Here is an 18836-nt window from a genome sequence, read left to right as displayed (position 1 = left end):
ACAACAGGCGCCTGCTCTGTTAGCTTTGATTCTGGCACGTACTTTTTTCCGGCTCAAAAAGCTCATTTTCCAATTCCAAACCCTACTTTCAATTTTCAACGAATTCTATTTTGTAATAATGCTCTCTTCCTGCATATAAATCGCCAGGTTTATAATTTTTCGTTGTTTTAAGAAGGCGTATTAGCCCTCCTCACGCCCGATTCCTGGCCAATCCCCCACGTTGGTATGTGAAAGTCATCAGGAACAGCAACAACAACAACAAAAATTCTGGTTCCTTCCTCTGGCAGGGGTCCGAGCAGTTCCAGATTTATGTCGATTAACCGTTAAGGCCATAAAATAATCGCTAGTTTATTGTTCAGGCTGATATGCTAGCCCCTTTGATTAAAAAAAAACTGCCAGAACAATTATCGCATTCTTCGTCACAGTACGGCATTGTTATGAAATAAGTCCCGTACACAGAAGGCAATTTCAATTCAGTACGAGGTTTATTATTTGTGTACACCTCAGAAGGCCTCGGATAGTGCAGATTTAAAGACGCGTGTACACATCAAATTGTTTTTAACAATACGCCAGACTCGTATGCATGTTTTTTTCTTGGCCGTAGCACCAGGATGCCGCCGCACATCATGGTAAGGCTCCCTCTGTTAAGTTTACAGAGTCCGCGACGCTTGCGTTCACGACCGTAGCTTCAGTTACAGGTCCTAGTTCGGTTGACGCTGTCTCTTCCTCGCCGTCTGGCTCCTCCGCCGTCGACCTGGCAGCAGTGGTGTCGGGCACGATGGCAGGTTCAGCCTGATTCCAGCTGCCACGCCGAACAGCGGCCGCCGTCGTTGAGCCAAGGCCTGAGTGCATCACCTTCCGCTGTTCCTCCTGAATTCGCACATGGCGGAAGACGAGATACACGACGAGTAACGTGGCCATCAACAGGAATAACAGGTAAACGAGTAAGCACAGCAGACCGGGCAGGTCTCTGTTGGGTTCGGTGCAGATCGCGTCTGCCGACGCCAGAACAACGGGCGTGACCACTGGCGATGCGCCCACCTCGAGCGGAGGTTGTACGCCGGCGCTGTTCCGGTCGACTCCCGATTCTGGTGGAGCAACGGGTGGCGCCTCCTTTTTTTCGTGGGTCATTTTCCTTGGTCTGGTAAGGCCACTCAGTTGTTTGTGGATCGCGACGTGTGGTCGTCGCTGCTGCAGCAGGCGGCTGGCCGGCATCCATGGTTGGTTGGTTGGTTGCCTCAGATTATGGCACATACCCACGCAGGGGATTGGCCAAGAAGCTTTGTACCTAATCAGGATGTGACCTATATTATTTTACATCTCAAAATTTAGAAAAGGAAATACAGAACAGAAAATTTTAATATGTATAATATGAAGGTAGAGTCAGGAAGAAAAACGAAATAAATGTGAACGCTTAGCTGGCTAGCAGGAAAACCGGCCTGTCGCCGCAACATAGGAGTGCAGGGCGGACACAACATCCCTGTGGCAGACTACAATAGCGGAAGCGCCTAGTGGTAAAACTTCGGAAGTAGTTAGCAGAAGGTGGAGGCGCCTAAAGGTTGACTCCAGATGCGTGCGTCGCATTGGGAAGAAGCTGTGGAAATTAAACAGGAAATGTTCTATATTTTCCAGCTCGTCACAGAAAGGGCAATGCGGTGATGGGGCCAGACCAGCTTTATAAATATAAAAATTTAATTGCGGAATTTCGCACCGAAGTTTAGTGGTTGCTACCTCGCATAGCCGTGATTCACAAAGCATCGGCTTCCATGCATGACGAAGGTGGCTATAATCTCTAGGAGAGAGAGGGGCGTCTAGCCGATAAGTCTGGAGTAGTTGTAAACGTCTAAATCTCGCCCCCAAAAAGAAAGCTATCATTTGGACATCGCACGACCACAGGGCCACCAAGAGACATACTGGCTAATTGATCAGCAACTTCAGTGTACGAGATTCCTGCATGTCCTGGAATCCACACTAATCTAACCTCAGAAAGCTGATGAGGAACAAATGACCGGAATGGTCGGATAGCTGAAGAATCTTTTTCGGATGTTAATGCGGAACACACAGAGAGGGAGCCAGAAATAATAACAACATGCGAAAATCTATGCTGAAGTTTTTGAAGAGCCAAAATCATTGCCAATAATTCCGCCTGGAAAATAGGTGTGTAATTAGGCAACCTAATTGAAAAGGACCAATAGAGGGCCTGGGAGAAAATCCTGATTCCAGCCTTCTCATCACTTTGCGAGGCATCGGTAGCAATGACAATATGGGAATGAAGGGTTGACAGATGATCCTCCAGCAATCCATTGAGGATTCAGGCAGGCAACATCTTTGCATTCGGGGGGAAGATATTATCAAATGTTATTTCCACAGATGACCCACAAATACAAGGATGGGGGAGCCGTAAAAGGTCTGCGTGAAGTGGCTGAAGCCATGACCGAACTAGATCCATCTGAGGGCTCTGGAACCGCGGCCACTGAATGCCTTGAAAACGATCAGGCCTCAGACGGAAAATCAACTGCGTGTCTTGCAGTGGGGAGTCAAACAATTTGATAAAGGATAATACGGTCAATAATTGAAATCTAGACTTCAGTGGAGTAAATCGTGCCTCAAGGTGTAAAATAGGGTTAGCGACATATTGTGGTAATCCCAAGCATAGGCGCAAAGCCATTTTCTCAGCGATAAACAGGGGATGTAATTTGTACGCCGCACAACCAGAAAATAGGACGCAGCCAAACTCTGATACCGGCAGCTGTCTGATTTCTTCTTTCTCTGCGAATAATTTACGAGAAATCGACGCATCATCATCATCTAGCTCCTCACCCCCCCCGCCCCCCCCCCTCCCCCCAGACACCGCACCCTTTCCATGATCATCGGCCTATTTATATCCGCTGCCGGACGAATGCCTCTCAGAGATTTGTTGCTGTTTTTTTTTGTTTATTCCACAGCCTCGAGGCTTAGTAGATACAAAACGAGTCCGATCTATATCCAGGAAGCTAGCTTAACATCCCGTTTTAGTCCAGCAAGGCACGGTAGGCAGGGCCATGGAGCTACCGATGATATCTTGCCGCAAATTTAGTTCTGCCACCATAAGATGTTTTATTCGAGTGTCCTTGGTTCCAGCTAGGGCATGTGAATAATAGATGGTGAAGGTCTGCCGGAGTCGTTGCACGGGAGAAGGTTGGGCATTTCACATGTCCGCGGTAGTCTCCTTTACATCTACGCGTGCGAGCAGGAGTGAGCGCCACCCCCAACCGGATTGTTCGTAGGACAACCTCCCCTGTCCTGGTAAGGTTGAGGGGTAGGAGAAGTTCGGAGTCGAAGGTCCTTTTTTGCAGTTATTCGTGCACATGGACCATGGGTCACTTAGGAGGCTGGGCGGGGGATGATGGAACCGGCAATTATGGGACAGGAAGTCAGCCGGTTCATTGCCTATATATTGGTGTGACAAGGCACCCATGACCAAGCACCTTTGACGGAATTTTGCTGTGGAACTGATTGATTCGTTGGCAGAGGATGGGAGTCTGCGCAACCAGTCCGACTTCTTCCGTCCTGCGCTGTCCGAATTCCTTAGCAGCCGAATTTTTTTAACCCTCCGTCGAGTTATATGTCTTCCCCTGGTTCTAATACTGCCACTCCGTAGAGATTCTGCAACCGTGTGAAGTTTCACCGGTATTTAGTTATCCGCACAAAATGTCCGGCCCAACTGCATTTCTTTCTCTTAATTTGGGCTAGGCAGTTTTCAGTCCTACTGGAGGAGACATGTTTGCTCCCTGAAGTCCGAGAAGTGCATTTCCCATCCCTTGGCGTTACTCTTACTGCGATTCTTTCCATGGCTCTTTGGACCGGCCTACGTTTTCTTTAGAGGTATTTAGTCACTTTTTAAACTTCTGCCCCATTAATTATTACCGTAGTAGGCATTAATTGTGTAGCTTCCTCTTTATTGACAGCAGTACCAAGACAATGTCACCCGAAAATCTCAAGTGGCTCAAATATTCTCCATTCAAGACTAATTTAAGGGAGTATAAATATAAATATAGGTCCCCTTTTCTTTCCCCCTTTTCCTCCTCCTGTTCTTATTCGCCCCACACATACGCACACACACGCGCACACACATACGCACACACGCATGCGGGCGCATGCACGCAGCAATATACATCTCTCCGGCGGAGTACTGCATATACTCTGCTAGAAGACTGGAAAAACTCCCTCCCACAGCAAAGTATATTGGGCAGCATAAGTACTCCTCTAAGTGCCTGAAGAAACTCCCCTCTTTGCAGAGCTAAGAAATTACCTCGTCTTCCGGAGCAAACAATACTCCGAGTACGGAGTGCGCTGAAGGACACGCCGCTTACTCCGTACCCGAATTATGTTTGTTTTGGTGTGTATTGACCTTGAATTGCCTGTATACTGTGCATGACTCGGTTGGGACGGCTTCTGTTCCGCATTCATTAAACCTCCCTCCTGCCTCGCAGATGTGGCCCCTCCACTGCCTCGAGCTGTTGCTATCGTTTAACTCAACAGAGCTTTCCGGTTCCCTGCACTGCTGCTGTCACTACTGACCCAGCTTTCTCGTTGTTACCGATCGAGTCTTTCAATTTAATTTTCACCCTCGTCCAGCCGGCTCACAAGCGCCAGCATGTTACCTTTAGGCGTCGCACCACCGGCTTCTGATCGCAACAGCTAATAACGCGTAAAGATTTGAAAACGTTTTTTTTTTGTATTTTTATAATTCGGAAACACTGTATGGCTATACTCACCATCGTTTTTTGCATGCATGGCCTGCCTCATCTATCCGGGAGCGGAAGTTAGGAGAAGAGGTGAGTGCAAGACATATACTGATCATTTGAACACACAAAAGGCGTCGCGTGGGATCAAGTATAGCCTAGGTACACAAAAAACACGAAAACACTAAGCAAAAGAACTGTTTCATATAGACGTCCCTGCGTCCAGGCATATCGCTTAAGCTCACGGCATCTTAGGCCTGCCGCCGCGTACAATAGGTCACTTTCGAGCAAGCTTGCCTGGAGCCGAGAGGCACACATTTGCCTCTCGTAAAGCGGCGGGAGTACTGGTGCACTAAATGCACTCTGCAACACTTCCGATTAACGCTTTCACTCTTTCCTTCGCGTCTGGCAGTACTTTGAAAGCTATAGTAATCGCCAACACGGAGCGGTACCGTATCCCCAGCTTTCCGGCTCACGCCTAGTTCAGCCATCGGCCACCAGGGGCTCAGGAATGAGCGTAACTCTATGAGCGGCGATCTTTTCAGCCCGATTACTCATACTTTTCGGAATGTTCTGCGATATATTTCTTATAATGTTATCCTGGGCTTGAAAACTACCAGTATACAAAATATAGCTTCAGTATATTGGTTCCCCTAGGTTCCTGAATGGTTTAAAGTGTGAGTATTGCGGAGAAGCTTCAAGCATTGCGGAAAAGCTCCTGCCATCCCCGGAGTAAACCACACTCCGTGGGGGCTTCACCTCGTCGTTGTACCAGTTCGGGTTCCAAATAAGTAGCATTTTTTAACCCTACGCGTGTTACTGGCACGTTCATCCCCAGCTTTCCGGCTCACGCCTAGTTAAGAAGCCATCGGCCACTAGGCGCTCCGGAACGCGCGTAACTCTATGGGCGGCGATCTTTCCAGCACGATTACTCATAATTTTCAAAATTTTCTGCGAAGTTTTTCTTATCATGTTATCCTGGGAGTGCACACTACCAGTATACAAAATATAGCTTTAGTATATTGGTTCTCCTAGGTTCCTGAAGGGTTTAAATTGTGAGTATTGCGGAGAAGCTTCAAGCATTGCGGAAAAGCTCGTGCCGTCCCCGGAGTAGACCACACTCCGTGGGTGCTTTGCCTCCTCGTTGTATCAGTCCGGGTTCCAAATAAGTCGCATTTTTTAAAGCTTGCGTGCGTTACTGGCGCGTTGAAGAAGAAACGGGTAATGTGGAGCTAAAGCGAAGCGGTGGTTTGGGTTTTGGGTGCTGTTACAAATCGTCGGTGTGTGCGTGCGCGCGCGCGCGCTTGTGTGCGTGTGTGAGTGCGCATGCGTGCGTCTGGGTGTGCGTGCGTGCGTGCGTGCGTGCGTGTGTGTGTGTATGCGTGCATGCGTGCTTGCACGTGCATGCGTGCGTGTGCGTGTGCGCGTGCGCGAACACACACGTACACATGCACACATACACACGCGCGCGCGCGCCCGTGCGTGCGTGTGTGTGCGTGCGTGCGTGCGTGTGTGCATGCAGCTTCTTAGTTTCAATCTAGGATACGTTGGGTAGACCAAAGTAAAGACAGCAGTGGAACAGCCAGAAGAAGAAGAACTTAAAGCAGTCGTAAATGTCGTTGTGCAGTAATAGAAAGTCTGGTTAAGTACATTTCACTTGTCTCTGGTTTCACTCTTTGTAGAGCTCCGTGTGAGAATTCAAGTGACGTCGCATTGGTAGTCAGTGCGGGTGCCGTTTTCAGCTTCGCAGTCCAACTACGTTCACAGCGTGGATTGGAGCCCCAATTTTTTGTATTTTGCCGAATTACATCATTTGTGAAGATTAGCGGACTTTTAGCGAGCTTTTGAAGCACTGAACTAAAAAAAAAGCAGCAAACTTTATTTAGCGAACTTTTAAAGCAGCGAATGTAGGCGAAAAAATCCAAATAGAAAGATGCAAAGCAGTTTGCAAAGCTTCCGAACAAATAGTTTCCGTAGTATTTTTCAGATCACTCATGCATGATGTCGCAATGAAAAAAAGCACGACGTCACATTCCCGCGCGCGCGTCGTGATTACAGTGCTCCCAAACGTTCGGTGCACGAACAACCATAAGCACACCACGGCCGGGCTGGAGGAGCGGCGGGCGCGCACTTTCATATGCGCGTTCGCCGCTCCTCCAGTCCGGCCGTGAGCACACTGCCGCTTAAAAAGCGCAGGTCACCGATGCAAACGATAACGGTTGCCCGTGCTTATCGCTGTAGCGAACTGCGGCGAGGGAGCACATCGTTGGCGTAAACGGCACAGCCAACGCCACGGAGCAATAAGAAGATTCTTGCTCCGTGTGAACGCCTACATCGCTGAACTGTCGCCTTTCAAGCGGCAGTACGCCTATGGCTGTTTGCGCGCGAAAAGTTTGGGAGCACTGCAATCAGGACGCGGAAGCGGGCATGTCACCTGGTGTTTTTTTTTTTTTTTTTTGTAGTTCTCCAGTAAGTAGAAAAGCACTAATAGTGAAAAGATAGAAATAGATAGAAAGACGGAAAATTTTATTTCGACATACTGCAAACCGCTCTGCAACCTCAAATTGAAAATTTTTGTCGAGCTCCGTTGGTTCAGAAGTTGGATAATTAATAGCGATGGATTATCCGATTAGGCAAGATGCAAAAAATAGTGTGACACACTACATATACAATAGAGCAACATGCATTTGGTCGCATCATCTTAGAGTGCATCGGCATATTTTTAAAGTCCAGCTTAAGTTAGGTGAAACAACCCTATATATAGTACGGGCTCTTGAAAAATGAGATTGGTTTGAGGATTGATTAGAAAGCTGGGTAACTGACTGATCGTCGTTGGTCGGATTTAAATTATTTAGTTTATAAGTAGCAATGTTCCGTGAGAATATTTTGTTGTGATTATTGTGAACTATTTCCCCTTTGTGGTCATCTTAATCTTGTGCCGAAAAGAGCCTTTCCATGTGCCGCCTATTTGGCTTGTTCCGCACGCGAAATGGACCGTGTGTATTGTTCGGCATACCGCCGTTGGTGCAGCCGTTCCAAGATGGCCGCAAATATCCGCGATGGCTTCCGCTCTCCGGTAGGTCAAAGCATAGGGTCAAAGTCGACTCGAAAATATGAGAACAGGATTTCAAAATTGCGGTAGCACTACACTGTGCAAAAGTACGGAGAAGCAGTTGTCGCAGTTAACTGTTCCAGCAATCTTTGTGTCTGCGTGACTTTCTTACATGCTGGAACGAAGCGGAAGTTGGCACAATCCGCTTCGCATTCCGACTAGCTCAAGCACCGAATATATGCACTATTATCATTATAGACTCTCAAATGGCATTACAGTCTGTATTGGGCTCTAGGCTGCAGCCATAATTAGGCATTAGGATTCAGCCAGAATACCTTAAAGGAGTACTGACACGAAATTTTCGTGTTACGTTTTTTTCGCTGCTATGCGTGCCTACCAGCCCACTAATCATAGAATGACAGATTAGACGGTCGAGCGCAGCCTAAACATTAATTTACGGCGTCGTTTATTCGTGCAAGTTTCGGTTTCGACTGAAAAACGCCGAGCGGCCGCCATAACAGGATGTATCACATGACGTCATCATTCTTGCCGCATCGCTGCCTCTCTGGAAGCGCGCGCGAGCGAGCGCACGCGCGCGCCCAGACCGGCCGAGGTCTTCGCCGTCCCCACAGGCCCGGGCAGCATGACGTCAGTCCCAAAACCATGACGTGTACACACGCCCGAGCAGCGCGCGCCAACCACAGCCAGCGCGTCGGCTTTGTCACGGGAGCCCCGACGTCGGCAGTTTGGGGCAAGTAGCACATGATGTCATGTCGGCCCGCTCTGGGCTTTCTCGTGCGGGCGAAGATTAAAATGGATTTTAAATATGTTCCGCTGAACTGTTGCTGTTGAAACTTGCTGGGAGATATCTCCTGATAAAAAGGAAGCGTTTTACATCGTTATCACAGCTTTGAAATTTCGTGTCAGTACTCCTTTAACGCTTTGGTAAGATACTTCGAACCACAATAAAGAAGTTAACGTTATCTGGGCACCTGATCAGAAGGGGTTGGAAGCATAGAGTTTCATACAAATAACTAGAGGGGAAACTGGCGCTAGTGTCAACGTGAACATGGCAGCTGCGCATACGCTTCAATGGGAATGATGGGTAGTTGTGGAATCGGATTGCGTAGGATCAAAACGGGCTTATAGCTGCGCCAATTGTGTTTTTTGACAAAAAAGCTCGTATTGCCCGGTTCTCCGTTTATAAATTACATAGAAAACAAGAAAGTTAGTGACGAAAAACTGTTTTTTACGAAATAAAACGGCGCGTTTAAATAAAAAGCAGACGCGGAGTCGAGAAGGTTTGTGGAGCAGGTTTGTTATTTTTCGCCAACTACAGCAGGACGAGGACTTCTTTAAAAACTACTTGTAAAAGTTTCGGCGCTGGTGGTTTGTAATAGAAAGAGAATTTTTGTGCTCATAAGGAAAAAGAAACCGATTACCTTTGGAGAAGTTATACAGGGTGTCCCAGCTATCATGCACCAGGATTTAAAAAAAGAGTAAAGGCGTAACTCGAAGGAAACCAGGTGCATAATGTTTGCACTACTGTGAAGAAGCGGACAGTATTTTTTTCTTTGATGAGACTTAATTAACTAATTGTAATTAATTATCTCACTTGAGAAATACTGTCCTAATCACTAAAGTGTCAATGAGGCACTTGTAGGTAACCACGAGGGGCATCTAACTGCGGTATTTTCAGCGATGAACTAATAAGTACACATTTATTCTGACTGATCAAGGAAACCCGCGAAATATGAAAAATACCACGTGACGGCGCCTCCGCGAGCACCGTAAAGCAACGCCCTCAAACAGGCTGCCTCTGAGTTAGCCAGAATGAAATAGACAAAAGAAAGAAAGAAGAAATCGCGACCGAGTTTGTTCCTTATCTGCACACGCGTCCCGCGAATCTTGCTGCTGCTGCTGCTTCCATGCATGCTATTATCAAGGCGATGCGCTGTCTCTTCGGGCGGGTAACACGCGAAGCAGTTGCTTTCAATAAGCTTTGTTTGGGGACGCTGCTTTAAAATGCGCGCGTAAGCGTCGTCACGTGGTATTTTTCATATTTCGCGGGTTTCCTTTATCAGTCAGAATAAATGAGTACGCAATTAGTTCGTCGCTTAAAATACCGCAGTTAGATGCCCCTCGTGGTTACCTACAAGTGCCTCATTGACACTTTAGTTATTAGGAGAGTATTTATCGAGTTAGATAATTAATTACAATTAATTAATTAGGTCACATTAACGAAAAAATTACTCTCCGCTTCTTCACAGTACTGCAAACATTATGCACTAGGTTTTCTTCGAGTTACGCAATTTCTCTTTTTTGAAATCTTGGTGCATGATAGCTGGGACACCCTGTATGGTGACATACATCAACCTGCGTTCCTATCGGCCGCCGGTGCTGCTGTTCTACGCCGTAGGAGCCGGCGTTCGCACGAACGGTGTGGCTGTTCCAAGTGATTCGGAACCGTCGTCAGCTTTGACCAGCTTTGACAATGCATTGCTCTGCCGAATGAGCAGCGCCCCAACTCCTAATTAGCAGACAACTTCGCCGCACAGAGCGCCGTCATTTGTGTTTACATGCTCGCTGTGCGGCAATGCATTGATAACCCACCCAATTCGCAACTCTGGTTATAAAACATTCCACTCAGGGCGGCGTCAGTGCACGCGAGGCATGCAGTTCAAGGAGAAGCGTATTTTTGATCACTCCCCCCAACACCCCGCCTAGGCAAATGCGTTCATGTAAATCCAACACGAAAACGAAACTGCCTGCAATCCATAGCAAGTTCCGCGAGCCATCGAGCGCCGATCCGAATCCACAACTACCCATCACGCCCATTGAGGCGTACGATCGCAGCGCCAGTTTGTAAGAAGCTTTATGGTTGGAAGAGAACGAGGCACCGACAAAGAGACACGTAAACTCACAAATCTTGCTCCTCGCGACCACGATTACCGCAATAATCGTGGTCGCGAGGAGGAGCCATCGGTGATGAATCGAGGAGCTATTTCCGACAAAACATTAAGAACGTACCCCCCATCGCCACAAGGGGTCTCAATTCTGACGAATCGCAAACTCTGTAGATTACGAACCAACACAAGTATCTACAAATCTACGTAGGCGAAGATGTTTGGCGGGAGCATGAAACATAAGCTTCAAACTCTGGTAAATTTGAGAACACATCCATCCTCTTACGCGTAACCCAGCCATTTCCAAGGTATGCTAGGGGGAGAGCCACTCAAACATTATTCCGTACTTACTCGATTCTATGCACCCCCTTCTTTCCGAGATCGCGATACTCAAAGTGTGTGTGTGTGTGTGTGTGGGAGGGGGGGGGGGGGAGGGGTGCTTAGATTAAAAAAAAACCTACATGTCCTCCACCACTCCCGGGCTACTTTTTTCGCGGCCATTTCTCGACGAGATGGGCGCAAGGAACAATGTTTTATTTCACAAGTATTCACACAAAAAATAGGTACAGTGCACCCACCGCTTTCGTATGATACCCAGACGGGTGTAGGAAAAAATGGTTCCGCAAAAAATGGTCCCGGAAGAAATGGTCCCGGAAAAATTGGTCCGGAAAAAATGGCCCCAAAGCCAAGGTAGGAAGAGAGAGAGAGAGAGAGAGAGAGAGAGAGAGAGAGAGAGAGAGAGAGAGAGAGAGAGAGAGAGAGAGAGAGAGAGAGAGAGAGAGAGAGAGAGAGAGAGAGAGAAACACTTATTTTACTGATGAGCAGGATGTTCTTAGGGGGTGTATCACGATTGCCCCGCGCGCAGAATCCCCGTCGCGTAAACCGCGCGACGTTAGCCCCGTGTCTCATTTGCCCCGCGTGCAGTATCCCCGCGTGCCATTTGCCCCGATGTCAGTTTCCCCGGCCCATTCTCCCGGGGCGATATTATGGCGCGTCATTTTCTTTTCGGTGACTATAATTTTTTTTAATTAATGTAAAGTAAGGTTGGACGATCTTCTGAAGAAGAAGATTGGGTCAGCCGCTTTCCCGAAGTAGCACTGGGGCGTTATTCCTTCTTCCCTCGGCTGCGATAAATTAGATGAGGGTTCAAAGTAAGATGGCGGTAAACGCTATTCCCCTCCCCCCTTCCCTCTCCGCTCGGGTCTAGGACAGTTCGGTGTACGGACATTTCGGTGTACGGACATTTGGGTGCACGGACGTTTTGATGTAGGGACATTTATTTGGGTGCACGGACGTTTCAGTGCGCAAGCACTCCGGCAAACGAATGATCTGTCCTTACTTGTTTTAAACAGTCATTCTATATTTCCGCGTAACTTGGGTTATGGAGCCCAATAATCTACTGCAGTGGTTGCACATTTACATTGATGTCATTTTTATTGGCGCCAGTTATTTGAATAAACTGAGCAGTTCAATATTTCTGTTTATACCTTGTTCAGGAAACATTTATTACGCAACCAACTAATTAAATCCTTTCGCAGACCCTTTTATTTACTACAGCACTTTATAATGCAGATTCGCTCTTTTTTGCCTCATACACATCAGCTAAGGAAATCAGCCGATGTTTACGATGTATTTTGCAAGTAATTTTCTCTAAATAAAAGGCACACTCCTACTATCGCAAGACAGCACCTTTACAAACATTCTGTTGCTCCCAAAATGCAGAAAATATGCAGTGTTTCATGCCGGCAGTGCTGTGATGCTAAAATAAACTTGAAAATACTGTTGTCGGCAGCTTTTTCTTACTCAGTCTAGAATATCGTCGTGAAGGAAGAATGGGCTTTTTTGAAGACAGCTGCAGCTTCTATCTCTCTTAATCTTGCTAAAGTGTGTATGGACGGTTCCAGGCCTCACAGTTGTTTTTGCGGTTTTAATCCAATACTTGCATTAAAATTTTCAATCCATGCTCAGCCCTACCATCCATCCATCCATCCATCCATCCATCCATCCATCCATCCATCCATCCATCCATCCATCCATCCATCCATCCATCCATCCATCCATCCATCCATCCATCCATCCATCCATCCATCCATCCATCCATCCATCCATCCATCCATCCATCCATCCATCCGTCCGTCCGTCTGTCTGTCTGTCTGTCTACCCAATTTACTTTGTTAGATTTTAGCCTCCAAATTCGTTAATTTCGGTCCCTTGTAGGAATATTAAAGCATTCCATCTGTTTCTCAACCCTTTAGCTAAAACGCAAAGGGACAAAATAAAACCGCAAAGAAGTTCACATCCGACTAACTTGAAGAGAAACACGTTGACTGAGCCATGGGACCATTTTTTTCTATATGGTCACTGGGACCACTTTTTCCGGAACCATTTTTTCTGGGACCATTTTCTCCGGAGCTATTTTTTCAGGGAACATTTTTTCCGGGACCATATTTTCCATTTCCGTACCCAGACACCTTCACTACCATTCGGGTGAATTGTGCCGCTTGGGCCGCCGCTTTCAGTATCTCCCAGTAGGTCGTCTTCTGTTCCTTCGAAGTGCACGGTTTGTAACTGAAAGCCACATAAATGAATTGGCCCCACATCAACTAGAGCCAGTTTCCACTCGTCTGAAATCCACCTCCTTGTGATGGCTGCTTAAAAAAAAGGATGCTTAGATTCGCATGCAAACGTTTCAGATGCGAAGCATCTCATGCTCGGGGCTGTGTCCCTCCCTCCCTCGTTGTCGTTGTCCGCCTTCCGCACTCTACTGCGCATGTGCGACTCTTCAGCCCAGTCAGCGCTTGGGCTGACGTCAGCGCAGTCCACTATAAAAAGAAATAGTTGCGCGGCACCCGGTTTCGATCCCACGACTTTCTGGCCGCAACGGGAGTTACGTGGCACTCTTCCCACTGCGCTACAAGCCGAGACGAGAGCATGCGCTACGAACGCGCCTTATGTCCTTCACTCATTCAAACTAGGTCAAGAAGCTACTCATACAACGAAGGCACACGAAGCTGAACGTCAGCGGAAACGACGAACTGAAAACTAATGGGAACTTCAGTCGACCCCATGGCTGCTTCGAATACTACTCAGGGTTCCCCTACGGGAAGATGGTGCAATTTTTTTTCCAGATTTTTTCGCGAAAGTAGGGGAGGTTCTTAGAATTGGGGGTAATTAGAATCGCGTCAATACGGTATGTTCCTCTTCTATAAACACGCGGAAGGCCGCTTGTACTATCTCGTTACCTCAAGGTCACCGCGATTTGACTGAGAGGGTACAAAAAGTAGCTTTCGCATATTGTACCCTATAGACTTAAGGTTACACCTTTGAGCTTTCAACCGTCTGTCTACCCCATGTTCATAGATTCTTGAACAACTCCTTCAACAAACAACATTTCCACTCTCTCCCTACGCAAAACTGCACCGTTCAGTCCAGCCTACACAATATAGCGCAACACTTTAAAAGACTGACAATGTCGCTTTCTCGCTAAACTGACACTACCCTGCTTTTGTTTTCTATATTGGCCACCACCCGCAGCTGCAATCTTTCACGATCCTACCTTATTCGGTGATCAAAAATCCCGGGCCGTCTCCACTGACGTAAAACCTGGTGAAGGGCGACGCGTATAGTGTATAAGTATTCTGGGCGCCTTGGCGTTTTTGCCAACGGAGATGAAACCGTTGGGGGGGGGGGGGGGGGTATATGGCTTTGCTGTAAAGGCGTCTTGTCTTCGACGCACGAAGCTCTCTTGCGCGAGGCGTAAACGAGTGTCCCGCTCTTTTTTTACTACGCTTACGTTCTAGCGCGAGGCGTTAGCACCGTGAACACATGAGACGACGATTTTATACAACGACGACAGGAGACGCCAACAGCCCATGCCACTAAGGGGCTTCGCCCCCAAAATACTTGCTGCTCCTCTTTCTCTGGTGACTCATTGCTCGTGAAGTGGAAGTCTTCAATGCAGTAATAACTCCGTTCCAAAACGCTTCCCGCAGGGCGCCAATACAACGATATCGCGTCATAGATCTCAAGAAGCAAAAGGTCCTCTGTAACTCTTCCTTGATGTCTTAGCATAGACGTGCCTCCGCAGCATTAGCGGCTTTAGTAAGGCTTGATTATCGCGTGAGCGGTGCACATTCATTTAATCATCTGGTCACAGACCAGCAAGACGACACAATTACGTTACAACACTAGCCAAATGTTTCTGATAATACATCATTGGCCTGGTTCACCACAGCTACATTTAGGAATTTACCGTTAGGTGTACAAAGCGGGTACGCCAACTGCTCGCAACTACTTTCCAACAGCAGAGCTGTAGAAGCGTTGTTCTGTCCGTGCGGATGTGGCGAGGAGGCAAGGAGCCCATAAGCAGATGTTGAGAGTGGGCGCTTCGAGAAAGAAGTGCGGGTGCGGTGTATCTGGGCAATCGAACCCCGGACCTCCACGCCCTCAAAATGGTACCTTCCCACTTGGCCACCCCAAAGGGGCTAGGGGCACGGGGTTACTAGCGGCAGGGAATAGCAACATGTGCAGCCAATTGGAAAGAAAAAAAAGGCCTCCCCTAGTCGGAATCGAACCAGGGTCTCTCTTTATAAAAGCGGCGTCTATCCGATGGCGCTACCGTCGCACTCGGCTCGCCACACACTTCCTTTGCGGTTATAGCGCATGCGCTGGCTCTGGTTTTAAGCGTAGTTGAACGGGAGTTTTGATTCGGACTTTTACTGTTTGTATTTTGGAATTTAGGATTGTGGATTGTGGATTGTGAAAGAGCGACCTGCATTTGTTTGAAGCGCTCATAATACAGGGGCTTTGAGGTTGGGTACCCAGCTGGTTTCCGGTTACAGCTGTGCTTGTGAAAAACGTGGAGAGGTCTTTGTGAGAGGCGATGGTGCGACCTTCATATGTGTTTGAACCTTTTAAACGTAGCTGAATCAGCGTATCATTGACTGTTGGTGTGTCTCATTGCGCATTATTGGGTCGTTGCTGCAACTTAGTGGTGACACCGAGGAAAACACTGGTCCTGGCACTTAGCTGTAAGAGACACTCTTATTTTTCACCGATCAAATCTTCACAATAAACTCTGAAGACTGGTCTACAGAGTACAGAGACCACAACTGCATCCATAGTGGCTGTTCTTGCCACACTTAAACAGTACCACGAGAAGGTTGTTGATGACATTGCCGAAGCAGTAACTGCCGTTCATTGTGAGGCCAAGGAGATGAATTTAAGATATCGATGATTTAGACAATCGTACACGTCGGAACAATCTAGTTGTGTATTTGTGCTGCGTAGCTAGCACCAAGAGGCGGGTTTGATTCCTGGCAGCGGCGGCCGCTTTTATGATGGAGGCGATAAGCAAAAACGCCCGTGAGCTGGATATTTCAGTGCAAGTTAAAGATTCCCAGGGGGTCGAAATTAATCCCGAGCCCTCCACAACGGCACGTCTCATCGCCTGTGTAGCGTTGGCGCGTTAAACTATACAATCAATCAATCAACCTAGTTGTGTATGGCGTAAACGAGAAGGAGGATGAAGCTCATGGAACTCTTTCGGGAAGTGTCGTGACCAACATCTTTGCGTGCGGGCCAAGGGTAAAAGTGACGTCGGTCGAGCGCAAATACTTCATTGGCAAGAAAAAAGCCACGCGAGAGCGACCTGCTGTGATTCGATTTATGACTCCACAGAAAAAATGGCAATGCTACAGAACTGTTTCAAGCTGAAGGGTAAAGTTTAAACAAGCAATACAGTTTTGCGAAGCCAACTCCAGCGAAGCCAAACTGCCTCGCTGCATTGGTGTGCGCTTACATAAGTCCTCGCAATAGAAAAAGCTTCCTGTAAACCGGTAGTGGCTGTCATAAAGCCAATAGGACACGCTGGTTTGTGATGTTTACAAATCCTTGTTCCAGTTACTTACGACGGCTCCTGTACATTCTTTAATCCTGTTTTTGTGCCTAATACAGCCGAGATTACAAGGCAAGCTGTTCGTCACCTGTTCTAGTGTCCATGCTTTTGATTTCACACTTTATCGCCTTGTTTTACCGATGATGTGTAGCGTTTAATAGTGTCGCACTGTGTTATGTGCGTTACAATAGTCTGTACAATGTTATTATAACTTGTTTTTCCCACAACTGTGAGGTAACTGAACCGTACAGCTGAGAAAGCGCATATTTTTTTTTTTTTTTTGCGTGCTTTGACAGCCACGTGGCCGATTTATGATGGTTTGTTTATTTTACGGCTGAATAGGTACCGACGCGCAGTGCACCCATTTTTGTATTCATGCATACAGCGCGCCGTGACTGCCAACTTCCTGCGAGAGCCTGACAAGGGTTACAGTATTGATAAAAAATAAATAAGTACTCTCCACGAGGGATGAGGGAAGGAAAGAAATCAGCTGCGTGCTGCACATGTGTCTGGAAGCGGGGCTGATACCAGAGGAATCTGCAATGTAAATTTGGGCACATAAAGTATGTCCACATGGAAGAGTGCCTTTTTAACAGAGAAGCTGTCGTTGCCCGCAGAAAATCCGTTGCGTATTTAACTCTCCTGCAACATCGGCGAAACTGGTCGCTGCATTAAACATTGTTTTCGCAGCCCCGCCGGTCCGCTGCAGAGGCATTTCGACCGTTGTTGCCGTTGCGAGTGCCAGGTAGCAGCATTGTTTTAGATATGGTTGCGAACCAGGTCATTCGTGAAATCGTGAAGCCTATTGCATTATCAAGGGAGACGATAAATCCGACAGTACGTCTTCGAGTCCGTTATCGCCCTCGGAAAGGGAACAGAACGCCTGAGACGCAATATGACGTTACAACGAAATATTTGTTTGGCTTAGTTCTCCCATGATTTTCTTATGTTAGGCACACCTCCACCGGGCGCCTCCTTCTGGGTGAATGGATGATCAGTTAATAGCTATAGTGCTCGCCCTGTTAGCTAACTAAAAACCTTTGCGGACGTGACCACGCTCACCGAGGTTCAATTCTTATTTTATCGAAAGATCAAGGGACGGTATAAATTTTGCAGAAACTGTGCATTTGTGTTAGGGGAGTTATTTAGAGAACAAGGTAGAGAATAAAAGGGGGTATGCATCCATAGGTTTCAGGTATGCGAGCGTGCGTGGGAAATGGAAAGGGGGCTGGCGGCGCAAATAATATGTATAAAAAAGATGGAATTATTTATGTAGGAAAAAAAATGATCCTTTTTATGCACTATTTTGCCGCGTCTTTGTTTTGGTCGAACTCAACTACTAAATCAAACACAACGCGAAATGACAGCGCAGCCTCTTCAAATGCCGCCTAGACGGCAGCTGTTGCCGTAGACTGAAGAATTGTAAGTGTGGTCGTGACGCGCCCTTTTTAAGCCTAGCGATCACGTGTGCGGTTTGAATAACTTCGAGAGACTTCTTTTGTGACGCGCTTCGCCGCCGTCGCCGCTATAGCTCAGTGGCAGAGCGCTGGTCTTGTAAACCAGCGGTCGTGAGTTCGATCCTCACTGGCGGCTGCTGTTTTTTTTTTTTTTTTTACAGTGTGATATTTTTTTTTTGTTTTAGACGTAACAAGTCTGTAACCTTGTGTTTTAACTTTTTGTTCGACATAACATCTTGCTATTATTAATTCCTATATATTCAGCTATTTTGCTAAAAAGAAATATCCGACCTTGGCATTGCGGGAGTTCGGGGCAGTAGCGGGGGGCGGGGTTTCCAGCATAAAATCCGCAAGCTTTCACTCAAACATGGCACGTTAAAATTCAGTACATGATATCTGATTCCTCGCTCTGATTGAACTAACAAGAAGTAAATTTAAAAGATACTATTCTGGCGCTGCACACGCCATTTTTAGCGCATTCAGTATCATTTCGCTACATAGTCTGGTTTGCTCTTTTGTGTGGTGCATCTTTTCTGATTACAGTTTTATTATCCGTTAATAAAAACAATAGCACTGGGTGACTTATCGACAGACCGACCGAACGGGATCGACTGATCGACTCATCACCGTCATCATCTGACCAATCGTCCTTGAAATTTTGAATTTGAATTGGTGAGTGCCGGAAAGAAGAGTGTAACCAACACCATTTAGTCTAGGTGGTGTTGGTGTAACAGGTACGGAGGAAAGGGGACAAAGAAAGTGGGGATAATATGGGAGGAGGGGAGGAGGGGAGGAGTCGGA

At 47.2% G+C, this 18836-nt stretch overlaps 1 protein-coding gene and 1 non-coding gene across 2 annotated transcripts in view; both read left to right on the top strand.

Annotated features, from left to right (window-relative positions):
- Atp6ap2 (ATPase H(+)-transporting accessory protein 2) overlaps positions 1-18836 on the top strand; it is a 571904-nt gene that overhangs the window by 522439 nt on the left and 30629 nt on the right. The gene's annotated exons all lie outside the window — the stretch shown is intronic.
- On the top strand, positions 18100-18171 carry Trnat-ugu (transfer RNA threonine (anticodon UGU)). Its single transcript has one exon. It is a non-coding gene; the product is annotated as a tRNA-Thr (tRNA).

This window comes from Haemaphysalis longicornis, unplaced genomic scaffold (genome assembly GCF_048455015.1).
Source record: "Haemaphysalis longicornis isolate Haplotype H1 unplaced genomic scaffold, Haemaphysalis longicornis Haplotype H1 scaffold_2, whole genome shotgun sequence".
Classification (NCBI taxonomy): Eukaryota; Metazoa; Arthropoda; class Arachnida; order Ixodida; family Ixodidae; genus Haemaphysalis; species Haemaphysalis longicornis.
This window is presented reverse-complemented; position numbering and strand designations above follow the sequence as displayed.